Raw genomic sequence first — 12,197 nt, forward strand, 5'->3', positions numbered from 1 at the left:
CCGTCAGTTTAAGTGTTGTTCCTTAGTGGTTTATTTTCCTTATTTTACTTTTGATTGCTTGAGGACAAGTAATGAGCTAAGTGTGGGGTTATTTGATGTGTGTGGAATACACACATCTAAATGGGGTTTTTAAGGCAGAATTTATGTACTTTTGGATGTGAATTGGTCCCAACACTCACCCTATGCGTTTATTTGTGTGCTTTAGGTCCAAAAGAAGTGAAAGAGTGAAAAAGGGAAGAATTGGAGTAGAATTGGACGTCAAAGTTGCTGAAACAAGTCGAGTTTGCGCATCCCTTATTTGAACATGGCCGTGTTGGTTTTAACACTGGCTGTGTTCCCAGTACGGGCACAAAAACGAGCCGCGTTGGGTGCATCCGACAGCAAAGAAAAAGAAGCGTTAAGGAGCATAACCATAGAGAGTAACACGGGCATATTAGCACAGGGATGTGTTCCAAACACGCCAATCAACACCAACGTGTTCGCACCACAGGAATCAACACGGCCATGTTTGCGGCGACATAACGAATTAATAAAAAGAAAAAGCAAGAGGAAAGAAAGAAGAACGGGCGGAGAATGTCCCAAACCCTAATTTTTCTCTCTCTAAGGGTTTTCTAAGCTGAAACCAAGGAAAGAGGAGACTTGGACCAAGGTTTCATTTGGATTCCCTTCAAAGATTGAAGATTAGGTGAGGTTCGTTGATTGGTTTCAATTTGAGCAAGAGGAACAACAATCTATTCAATTCTAGCAAGAGGAATTGGGGCTGTTTACTCTCATCCAAGGGTGTAATCAGGTTTCTCTACCTTTACTCATTGTTGTAATTGAATTCTTGTAGGTTTTGATAATGAACATGTTTAGCTAGATTGATTAAATCCATTGGGATTTCTTTACTATGTTGGCTTAATGTTATATTGTTGGATTATTTGAGTTAGTTTTGTATTCTTCTTGCTTTCAGTATTAATAAGATAATGCATTGTTAATGAGACGTTGTGAATTGTGGTGTTTAGATTGTTTTATGTGATTGAGAAGTCCATTTGGCAATTGGAATTTTGAATAGCAAGTACTGGTTAATAATCACTTAGAGATAAGGATAATTAACTAGCCGGATTAAGAATTAATAAAGCTTGATAGAGGCGGATTAAAGCTTAATGCTAATTTAAGAATCAATCGTTAGGAAGAGATTCTAACTTTAGGTTATTAGGTTTAGGAATTTTGTTATCTCGAGAGGGAAACTGAATTCAGTTAAGAATTCGTCCACGGGTAGCATAATTGGAGTCATCAATCCTTTATCTTTTGTTTGATTGCCAACTAGTTTAGGTTCCCTTTGTGTTTGCTTTCTTGTTTGGGTTATTTCATTTATCCATTTACTCCTGCATCTCCCTTAGAACTTAGCTTGTAGCTATTAGTTAGTTTAGAAATTATTCATCATTCATTTGAGGTTAATATAACAAAGAACAAAGGAGTAACTCTGGGCTTTCACTTTCCCGAGGAATACGACCTTGATACTCGCCATTAGTGCTAGACTGTATCGATAGGTACACTGCCTTAGATTTTAGCTGACACAAATAGCAACCATCAATGCTTTAACTCAACACTCCTATTTATGCTTGCCAAATAAAACTAAACCATCATATTAGACACAAAATAGAAAGAGAGACATAAAAGAAACAAATAAAATGAGAACATAGGTTGGATTTCAGATATGGTAAGGAAAGAAATCACAAATTCTTTGTTCTCTTCCATACGGCTAAGTGTAAGTATCAAATCGAATTGATTTAAATGCAAGGGTAGATAGAGAACACAAAAGAAAGGAAGGACATGAGCGATAAGTCTAGGTTCACTAGTGCGAGTGCTAATAATTCCGCAAATTTCTTATAAGAACCATAACTTGATTTCCCTTAAGGTAGAAAACTTATATAATATGCTCACTAGCGTCAAGTATTCGATTGCATGCAGGTTTTATAGTGCAAAAGTCCTAATTCCATATGAAGAGGAAACTAGAAGCTAAATGTGAATAAATAAAAAAGAAAGATGACTAAACTAAAGTCAAATTAAGAATGAGAGAGGAGTTGATTGGTCAACAGCTCCCATTGTCCCATATGTTATAATCCAGCTTAATGAAAATAAGGAGAAATTTGCAAGGGCTTACCTAATAACACGCCGGCCTAAACTACTTCTTTATATTCGTCCTAAACATCAAAATGCTCACATTCCCACTTGTATTATACGTGGATTAATCAAAACCCACATGATTTCTCACTAATGCTCGTGGATTTATGTCTCGTCATTCCCTCCGATCAACTAAACTTCTTTCTTCATATTTGTCTAAGCATTGGACCAATGCCTATAGTTGCCGCTTCCATGCACTTTCACTCAACACTCATTTTTATTCGATAAGTCTATGCTCGCTAGCGTGATTGTTGATAAGTCCACAAATTTCTTGAAAGAACACATAACTTGATTTCTTGTAAGGTAGAAAACTAAAATAATATGCTCATTAGCCTCAAGTATTCGGTTGCATGCGGTTTTTATAGTGCGAAAGCCCTCATTCCACAAGAAGAAGAGACTAAAAGCTAAATATGAATAAATAAATAAAAAGAGTTAATAAACTAAAGTCAAATCAAGAACTAAAGAGGAGTTGACTCAGTAACAACTCTAGTAGTCCCAAATTATTTAAGCTAGCTTAAAAAAAATAAGGATAAATCCGTGTGGGCCTACCTAGAAACACTCCAACCCAAATTACTTCATTATTTGCATTTCAAACATCAAAGCCCTTGAATTCCGGATTGTAATGCGCTTGGATTAATCATAAACAACATGATTTTTCCCTTATGCACTTAGATTTACATATCTCCTGCTTGATCGTCAAGCTTCCGAGTGCCATTAGTCAAGCTTTTTAATTGCATTCCTATGATTCCTTATGACCAACCTTGCATCATCAGGAGTCCTCGTGCCTAGAGGAACAAGGAAGGATGGAGATCCTAATGGTGCAAATCCTGAATCATAATATCTGGGCGTGCCATGATTCTCAGCATTCCCTATTTCCTCTAAAAGATTCATCCATAATCATTCAGAGAATGATTGATACGAATTAAAGTAGCACAATGAGTCCTACTCCAATAAGGAGTCTTGATGATGTAAATCCTACTAGCTCCAGGAATCCTAATCAAATATGGAGTCCTGACTTAACTAGGAATCCTAATCCTGCAAGGAGTCCTGATGATATTAGGAGTTCAAGCAACTAGGAATCCTAATTTAACTAGGAGTCCTAATTCGATTCAAATTGCATGCCAATGAACTTATCCAAGAAATTTGGGCTAAGGAAACATCAAGGCTTAAAGAGTTGGATTTAAGTTCAAAGCTCATTAATCTAATTCAGTTTATTAGGCTTGAATTAATCTAATTATGATTAAAAAGACCAAAAAAGCTAAATTAGAGCATATGAAGACTTTGGGCCTAACTTATCTTATGTTATGAGGCCTATCTATATGACTTATGTAAACTAGGGTTTTATGGCTTATTTTTGAAGGCCACACATATATTTTAACCTAATTAGGACTTTGTTTAAGTTATCTCTTTTAGTTAGGAAGGTCATCTTTATCCTAGATCGTATGTAAATCCTTACTAGTTAATTTACGCGCATGGATTTACATCTCATGTTGCTTAATGTTAAAGCTAAGCCTTAATGCCACTGGTCAAGCTTATCAATTGTGTTTCCATGATTCCTTAATCAAATCCTTGTGTCATCATGTGTCATCGTGCCTAGAGGAATAAGGAATGATGGAGATCCTAATGGTGCAAATCCTGAATTAGAATATTTGTTTGTACTTTACTCTCATCGTTCCCTCTTTCCTCCAAAAGAGTCATCTACAATTATTCAGAGAATGATATCAATACTTGATCAAGTAATTTTCTTTCTTCGCATTTTGTATAAGCATTGGATCAGTGTCTATAATTACTGCTTCCATGCACTTTCTCTCAAGAGTGGTGTTTATGCTCCCCAAATCTCCTAAGCTAGAATAACAAAAACAAGGGAAAACTCGTATGGGCATACCTAATAACACCCTAGCCAAAATTACATAATTATATGTCTCAAAAACATCAAAACGCATGCATTCCCACTTGGATTAATCGAAAGCAACATGATTTTACGCGTATCAATTTGTGTCTCGTCCTACTAGATCATCAAGTCACCCCCCAATGCCACTAGTCAAGCTTGTTAATTGCATTCCCATGATTCCTTATGCCAATTCTTGTGTCACTATGAGTCCTCATGCCTAAAGGAACATGGAATGATTGATAGGGAACCTCCATGAATAAGCTTGATAACCCCTTTTGAATTGTGGACCTCCAACACATTAACATGAAAACCCCAAGAATTAATTTGGTTCAACCCCTAAGAAAGGTTAGAAGATAGAATTCTTAGAAAGATGATCAAGAATTAGACAACCCTAGTGATATCTTTTGAGGAGTGAGTTGTAAATTGCTTGAGGACAAGCAAAAGTTTAAGTATGGGGTAATTTGATAAGCATCATACTACACATGTTTTCATGCCCGATTGTTCACATTTTTATGCATGATTATCCCGTTTGATTATGGAGCAAAATCCATCAAATTGGGCGAGAACAAGCACCCCGAGGGTTGAGCACGGCCTGGACTCCGGCCGTGCTGAATTATCAAGAGGCTATCCCCAATTGTGCCATTTCAGCATGACTTCCGTAGCTACCACGGCATCCAGCACGGCCTGTGGTTGATCAGCACCGGCTTGGGCACGGCCTATTGTGGCTCAAAGACAACAGACTCAGTTGACGCGGCTGGACTCTAATCATCACTTCTGGACTCGGCCGTCTTTGAATCAACTATATAGGCGATTTTGAATTCTAATTGAGGGGGGACGATTTTTGGACTCAATTCCAAGACACACACTTAATCAAATATTTCCTATACCTCCATTGTAGACCTAGAGAGATCAATTTTCATCAATTGAAGGGGGGATTCCACTTATTCCAACATCGAATTGGAGATCAAGACAAACTTTGGGAGAATTCAAGAGGCAACTAGGGTTTGAGATTTTGAATTTGCAAATTTAGGGTTTCTCATTCAGCTTGAAAGAGAAGGGTGTATATCCCTTTAATTTGTTTTTCCTTATTTTGTTCTTTAATTACTTTGACTATGAACATGAGCAGCTAGATCTTTTGAATCCATTAGGGTTCAACTTTGTTGATGGATTATGCTTAATTGTTAGTTTTTTATAATTGTCATTCTTGCAATCTTCTTGCTATTCAGTAATAAAAGTTTGATGCAGTTAATTTGAGATGTTGGATTAATTGTTTATTAGGTTGTTTCTTGACATTGAGAAATGCTTGTTACAACTGGATTTTGAATAGTAAGGACTGGTAATTAACACTTAGAGATGAGGTTGATTTACTCGCCGGATTAAGAACTAACAACTCTTAATAGTCTTAAATCATACTTAATGCTAATTTGTAGTAATCTGATAGGAAGAGATTCCATTAGGTTAGTGCAGGTTTAGGAATCCGGTAAGCTAGAGAGAGGAACCGGGGTTCAATTCAGGATTTAGGCACGGGTAAGCAAGATCGGCAATCCATAAAATCCACCTTTAGAATTCCATCACTTAGGCTCCCTTTTGGGTTTGTTTCTCCCCTTGCAATTGTCTTTTGATTGTCCATTGTTCTTCATTTACTTAATTGCACTCATAACCATTAGCTGGTATGTTAGAACTTTCACACCCTATTTCAGACTAGATAACATAGCAAGCAGTAGTAACTCTAGGTTCACCCGATCTCCAGGGATATGACCTTGATACTCACTAGTGCTAGGCTGCATCGGTAGGTTCACTGCCTAGGTGTAGGTTACAGCCGGTGCTGATCAGCACGGCTAGGACTCAGCCCGTGCTGATCTTTTAGCCTTCCTTGGATGCTCCTAGGCAGGGGCATTGGCACGGCCGTGCTTCCAGCACGGCTAGCGGTTGTGTCCCGTGCTGCCTTCGGAAGTTGTGACAATTACTCTTTATCCTTCAATACGGGCTTGACTCTGGCCGTGCTCATCAGCACGGCCTGGTGATACATCCCGTGATGGCCACGGAAACCGTGGTGAAACGGAGTGTTTCTGGGCTTGCCTTTTGCCGACTCGAGTCGCCTTGCCCCCATACCTGTAATTAACATATATGCATGTAATTAGATCATTAAAGAAGTAGATATGGTCAAACGGAAGAGTTTGTCCTCTTCGATTCTATAAGTCTGAAAAATTAAAATTAACCTAATTATTTTTAAGCAACTATAATAAAGTCAAATGAAAATAATGAAACAATCACAACTAATTAAAAACATGAAAGTATAATCCAAGTCGAATGTACAGAAGTGCTTATTTGCAGAGTCTTAAGCGTGACTCATTCGGATCACCCTTTCTGTGCATACAAAGCCAGGTCAACTCGTTGCTCACTATCCAACGAGTTACAATGATATCGCTTTAGCCGATGGCCGTTCACTTTGAAGTTCCCCTTCTCTGGATGATGCAACTCTACCACTCCATATGGAAAGACTTGTCCGATCTGAAATGGTCCGCACTAACGAGTCAGTAGCTTTCCGGAACAGACGGCTAGAGTTGTAAAGCAACACTCGATCCCCAACCTGAAATTCCTTAGGCTCACGAATCCTTTGATCATGCCATTTCTTAGTCCTTGCTTTGTAAGTTGAGGAGTTTTCGTATGCCCGCCGGCCACTCATCTAGCTCACTCACCGCCATTGTCGCTCCACTGCGAATTAATATCAAAGTTACAAGTTCTAAGGGCCCAAAGTGCCTTATGCTCTAACTCAACAGGTAAATGACATGACTTTCCATAAACAAGGCGATAGGGCGTAAAAACTATAGATGTCCTAAAAGCAGTCCTAAACGCCCATAATGCATCATCTAACTTAAGAGTCCAGTCCTTCCTACTGGTACTAACGGTTCTCTCTAAAATACGTTTAATACCCCTATTAGTTACCTCGGCACACCCCGGTGTGAGGGTGATAGGGAGTAGAGAACCGATGAGTAACTCCGTACCGCTTAAGTACTTTCTCTAATTAGGTGTTGCAGAAATGTGTTCGTCTATCACTAATAAGTGCGCTAGGTATGCCAAACCTAGCAAACAATCGCTTAAGGAACCTGCAGACAACCCTAGCATCATCAGTGGCTACAGCCTGAGCTTCAGGCCACTTAGAGAAATATTCAACAGCAACCAGAATGTACTTATTACCATACGAAGAGGGAAAGGGTCCCATGAAGTCGATGCCCCAGACATCAAAAATCTCAACGACTTGCACACTAGTTTGGGGCATCTCATTACGAGAAGAGATATTACCTACGCGCTGGCAAGGGTCACAAACCTTAACAAATTTCCGTGCATCTTGGAAGAGCGTAGGCCAATAGAATCCTGCCTCTAGCACCTTCCTCGCAGTATGGTTTGCTGCTTGATGACCTCCAGTGGGTCCCTCATGGCATTGCTTCAATATTTGGAGAGTCTCCTCGCCATATACACAATGGCGAATCACCTGATCTGTACATACTTTAAACAAAAAAGGATCTTCCCAAATATAGTATTTCAAATCAGTGAAGAATTTCTTCTTTTGCTGATAAGTCATACCCTTTGGTAGAACCCTAGCAACCAAATAGTTAGCGTAATCAGAAAACCAGGGAGTATCAGTGTATACCTGAGTGACATACAAATGTTCTTCTGGAAATCGATCATCTATGGTCGTCTCATCAAGTGCATCTAAGTGAGGATTTTCCAATCTCGATAAATGGTCTGCTACTAGATTCTCTGCGCCCTTCTTATCCTTGATCTCGACATCAAATTCCTGTAACAAAAGAATCCATCGAATCAATCTCGATTTCGCATAATTTTTCAGGAATAAGTACCTCAACGCCGAGTGGTCCGTGAAGACAATGGTTTTGGAGAGAACGAGGTATGATCTAAACTTGTCAAAGGCATAAACAACAGCCAATAACTCCTTCTCTGTGGTGGTGTAGTGTTCCTGGGCTCTTGTCAAAGTCTTGCTAACGTAGTAAATGGGTTGGAACTTCTTTTCAATCCTCTGTCCAAGCACAGCTCCAACTGCATAATCACTAGCATCGCACATCGTTAGGTTTAAAAGGCACCCCATCGGAAACCATGATTGGGGCTGTAGTTAGAAGTTTCTTAAGTAACTCAAAAGCTGCCAAGCATGCATCATCAAAAATAAAAGGTACATCCTTAACTAACAATTGAGTGAGCGGCCTAGCAATCTTAGAAAAATCTCTAATAAATCTCCTATAAAACCCTACATGGCCCAGAAAACTCCTAACAGCCTTAACAGAACTAGGAGGAGGTAGCTTAGATATTACTTCTACCTTAGCTCTATCCACCTCCATCCCAACCTGAGAGATCTTATGCCCTAAAATAATGCCCTCTCTCACCATGAAATGACATTTTTCCCAGTTTAGTACCAAGTTAGCCTCAATACATCTAGCTAACATGCGCTCAAGGTTTGCCAAACAAATAGAGAAAGAATTACCAAAAATAGAGAAGTCATCCATAAATACCTCCATAGACTCCTCAATCATGTCCTCAAAAATAGCCATCATGCACCGCTGAAATGTAGCCGGTGCATTGCACAGTCGGAATGGCATCCGTCTATAAGCAAACGTCCCATAAGGGCAGGTGAAGGTAGTCTTCTCTTGGTCCTCAGATGCAATAGGAATCTGAAAGTAACCTGAAAAGCCATCAAGAAAACAATAAAACATGTGACTCAAGCAACGTTCAATCATCGATCAATGAAAGGAAGAGGAAAGTGGTCCTTCCGAGTTGCATCATTAAGCCTACGGTAATCAATGCAAACTCGGAAGCTGTTCACGAATCCAAGTCGGGATCAGCTCATCCTTCTCATTCCTTACCACTGTGATGCCTCCTTTCTTGGGTACAACCCGCACAGGACTAACCCATTTGTTAGAAATGGGATATATCGGACTGCATCAAGAAGTTTAATTACCTCCTTCTTTACCACTGCTTTCATGTTCGGATTGAGTCGTCTTTGAGGGCTGAACAACCGGCCCCGAAACGTCCTTTAATGAAATCTTATGAGAGCGAAACTTGGATTTATGCGGGATATCGGCTATATTGAAAGCAAAGGCCTTCTTGTACTTCCTTAGAACTTCTAACAAGCATGGCTTGTTCTTCGGGGAGTTAGATCGGTACCGCTATGATTACCGGTAAGCGCTTCTCTTCATCCAGGAAGGCATAAACCAAGTGGCTCGGTAACTCCTTGATTCTAAAACTGGTGGGTCCTCGAATGAAGTCTTTACTTTCCGCACTTAGACTGTCAAGAAAAATATAGGGATCAGTTGACAAGCTCATTTCGGAAGCCAATAAAGCGCATGGAGTTGCTCCAACACTTGCTCGTTGGACAACTCTTCCTCATCCTCAGCTAATGCTACTTGCAAAGGGTCAGAACATAAAATTTCTTGTAAATGGGACTCAACCATATCATCAATCACATCAATAGAACATACAGTATTATCATAGTCCAGTGACTGTCTCATGGAAGTGGCTAGGTCAAAGGTAATGGTCTTATCATCAACACTAAGCTTAAGCTTTCCATCGCTTACATCGATAACAGCCCTCGATGTAGCTAGGAAAGGCCTACCCAGGATAAGAGGCACAGTGCTATTACCCTCCATATCCATTACCACAAAATCTACAGGAAAGATAAATTTATCTACCTTTACAAGTACATCTTCAACAATACCTCTAGGAATTTGAACAGTCCTATCTGCTAATTGAACACTCATCCTAGTAGGCTTAGGCTCATGCAACCCTAATTTAGCAAATAAACTAGTGGGCATTAAGTTAATACTAGCTCTTAAATCAGCCAATGCACCACTAATTGATAAATCACCAATCATACAAGGGATAGTAAAACTCCCTGGATCTCGTCGCTTGAGTGGCAGTTTGTTCTGGAGAATAGTTGAACAATCCTCATTAAGCACCACCTGACTAAGATCCTCCAACTTCCTCTTGTTGCTCAAAATCTCCTTTAAGAACTTGGCGTATTTCGGCATCTGTGAAATTGCCTCAACAAAAGGTAAGTTAATTTTCAAATTTGCTTAAATAAGTCAAGAAACTTACTTGTATTGCTTGTCCACCATATCCCTGTCTCAACCTTGCAGGATATGGTACCGAGGCCCGATGCTCCTTGCGAGCTCTTTGCACATCTTCTTTCTTTCTCTCATTCTCTACCACCTCAAGGTCTGGTCCTTCCTTAGGCCGGCTTGACACCCGCACGATTGTATTATCCTTATCGGCCTAAAGGCGAAGAACCGGTCAAATTCTTACACCGAACGCAAGGTGATAGCCTTGCAATGCTCCCTCGGGTTTGACTTTGTAGTGCTAGGGAGGCGATCACGAAGGTCTCTCCGAAAGCATCTTAGAAATTTGGCCAATTTGAGTCTCCAAGTTCACGAATCGAGGCATGCTTTGATTCCTAAGTGCACTATCAGTCTGCTGGAATCTTGTTTCTGTAGACGTCACAAACTTCATCATGAGCTCCTCTAAATTTGACTTCTTTTCTTGGGGAGGAGGAGCTTGTGCGAGCCAGTGGTTGTTCTTTTGTGGTATTGATGAAGTCTTTGGAAACTGGCGGACCCGGGCATTATTGTTCCTCCAAGCTGAAATTAGGGTGATTGCGCCATCCAGGGTTGTATGTATTCTTTGTAGGGGTTATTCGCTCTCTTGGGGCAGTCCCCATATAATCAACCTGTTCAACATCAGAAGATATAGTAGAATTAGATGGAAAACTAATAGAAGATGAAGCAAACATACCTCCTGCAGTCGGTTAAATCTTGTAATGTGGGCCACCACAAAACTTCGCGATAACGTTCATTTGCATGAGCGCAACATCGGGTTGGTCGATCTTCTTGGCTAGAAGCTCCACTTGAGCTGCCAAGGCTGGTCAGAGTCCACTTGGTTGACCACTCCCTGTCTTCCGGTCGGTTCCTAGAGGATTGCCAACGATAGTTGTTCATGGCCATTTCCTCTATCAAGTTCGAACTGCTCGGGCGTCTTACTGTTTAGCGCCCCACCTGCTGCAGCATCCACCATCTGAACCTGCATCCACACTAGTAATCCGTGATGTGGGCAGCATCTCAAAAGATCTTTAAATCTCTCCCATGCATCGTGACATGCTTTCATCATCAAAACCGCACAAAGAAGATATGTCATTTCTAAGTTTAGCGGTTTTAGCGGGAGGAAAATACTTATATAAAAATTTTCCGGCCAATGCCTTCCGGGGTAGTGATAAATGCATTGTGGAAGAGATTGCAGCCATCTCTTTGCTCTGTCCCTCAAGGAAAATGGAAACAATCTCAGCCGAATGGCATCATCGATTGTTCCATTTATTTTGAATGTGTAACAAATCTTCAAAAAGTTGGAGATATGTGCATTGGGATCCTCATTTGGGCAATCCTCCAAACTGCACGCTTTGTTGGATCATCCGGATAACATTGGCCTTTATCTCAAAATTGTTGGCCTTCCAGTAGTCCGACTATACTAGTTTTCGTCCCATCCAAAGATGGTCGAGCAAACTCGTACATCGTCTCTGATCCTCATCGGCGTGGGGGTCATGGTTTTCCATCGTGTCTAATCTATCCACAGGTACCTCAACCTCAATCTCCTCCTCTTCCAATTGCAACCTCTTCCTTAAGAGTCCGGTGATGGATTACGGATCGGATAGAGGCTCTATAAGATTCGAGTTTGAGCTCCGGTCATAAACTACCGAAACCGAAAGTCCACTGGCCGTAGATCAACAATAAAAATAATATAATAATAAATAATAATAAAATTAAAGAATAAATGAATAAAACAAATAATGACTAAATTAACATAAAAAACAATTCACTCTAGTTCACCGTTACAGTTCCCCGGCAACGGTGCCAAAAACTTGATGGTCTCTATATGTAACCTACACCTAAGGTAGTGAACTACAAGTCTGACCTAGCACTAGTGAGTGTCAAGGTCGTATCCACGGAGATCGGGTGAACCTAGAGTTACTACTACTTGCTATGTTATCTAGTCTGAAATAGGGTGTGAAAGTTCTAACATACCAGCTAATGGTTATGAGTGCAATTAAGTAAATGAAGAACAATGGACAATCAAAAGACAATTG

At 40.2% G+C, this 12,197-nt stretch overlaps 1 non-coding gene across 1 annotated transcript; it reads left to right on the plus strand.

The window, feature by feature from the left end:
* The first annotated feature begins 11,156 nt into the window (after positions 1-11,156).
* Positions 11,157-11,264, plus strand: LOC125369623. The gene has a single exon (XR_007215300.1). It is a non-coding gene; the product is annotated as a small nucleolar RNA R71 (small nucleolar RNA).
* Positions 11,265-12,197: the final 933 nt, after the last annotated feature.

This window comes from Ricinus communis, chromosome 3 (assembly GCF_019578655.1).
Source record: "Ricinus communis isolate WT05 ecotype wild-type chromosome 3, ASM1957865v1, whole genome shotgun sequence".
Taxonomy (NCBI): Eukaryota; Viridiplantae; Streptophyta; class Magnoliopsida; order Malpighiales; family Euphorbiaceae; genus Ricinus; species Ricinus communis.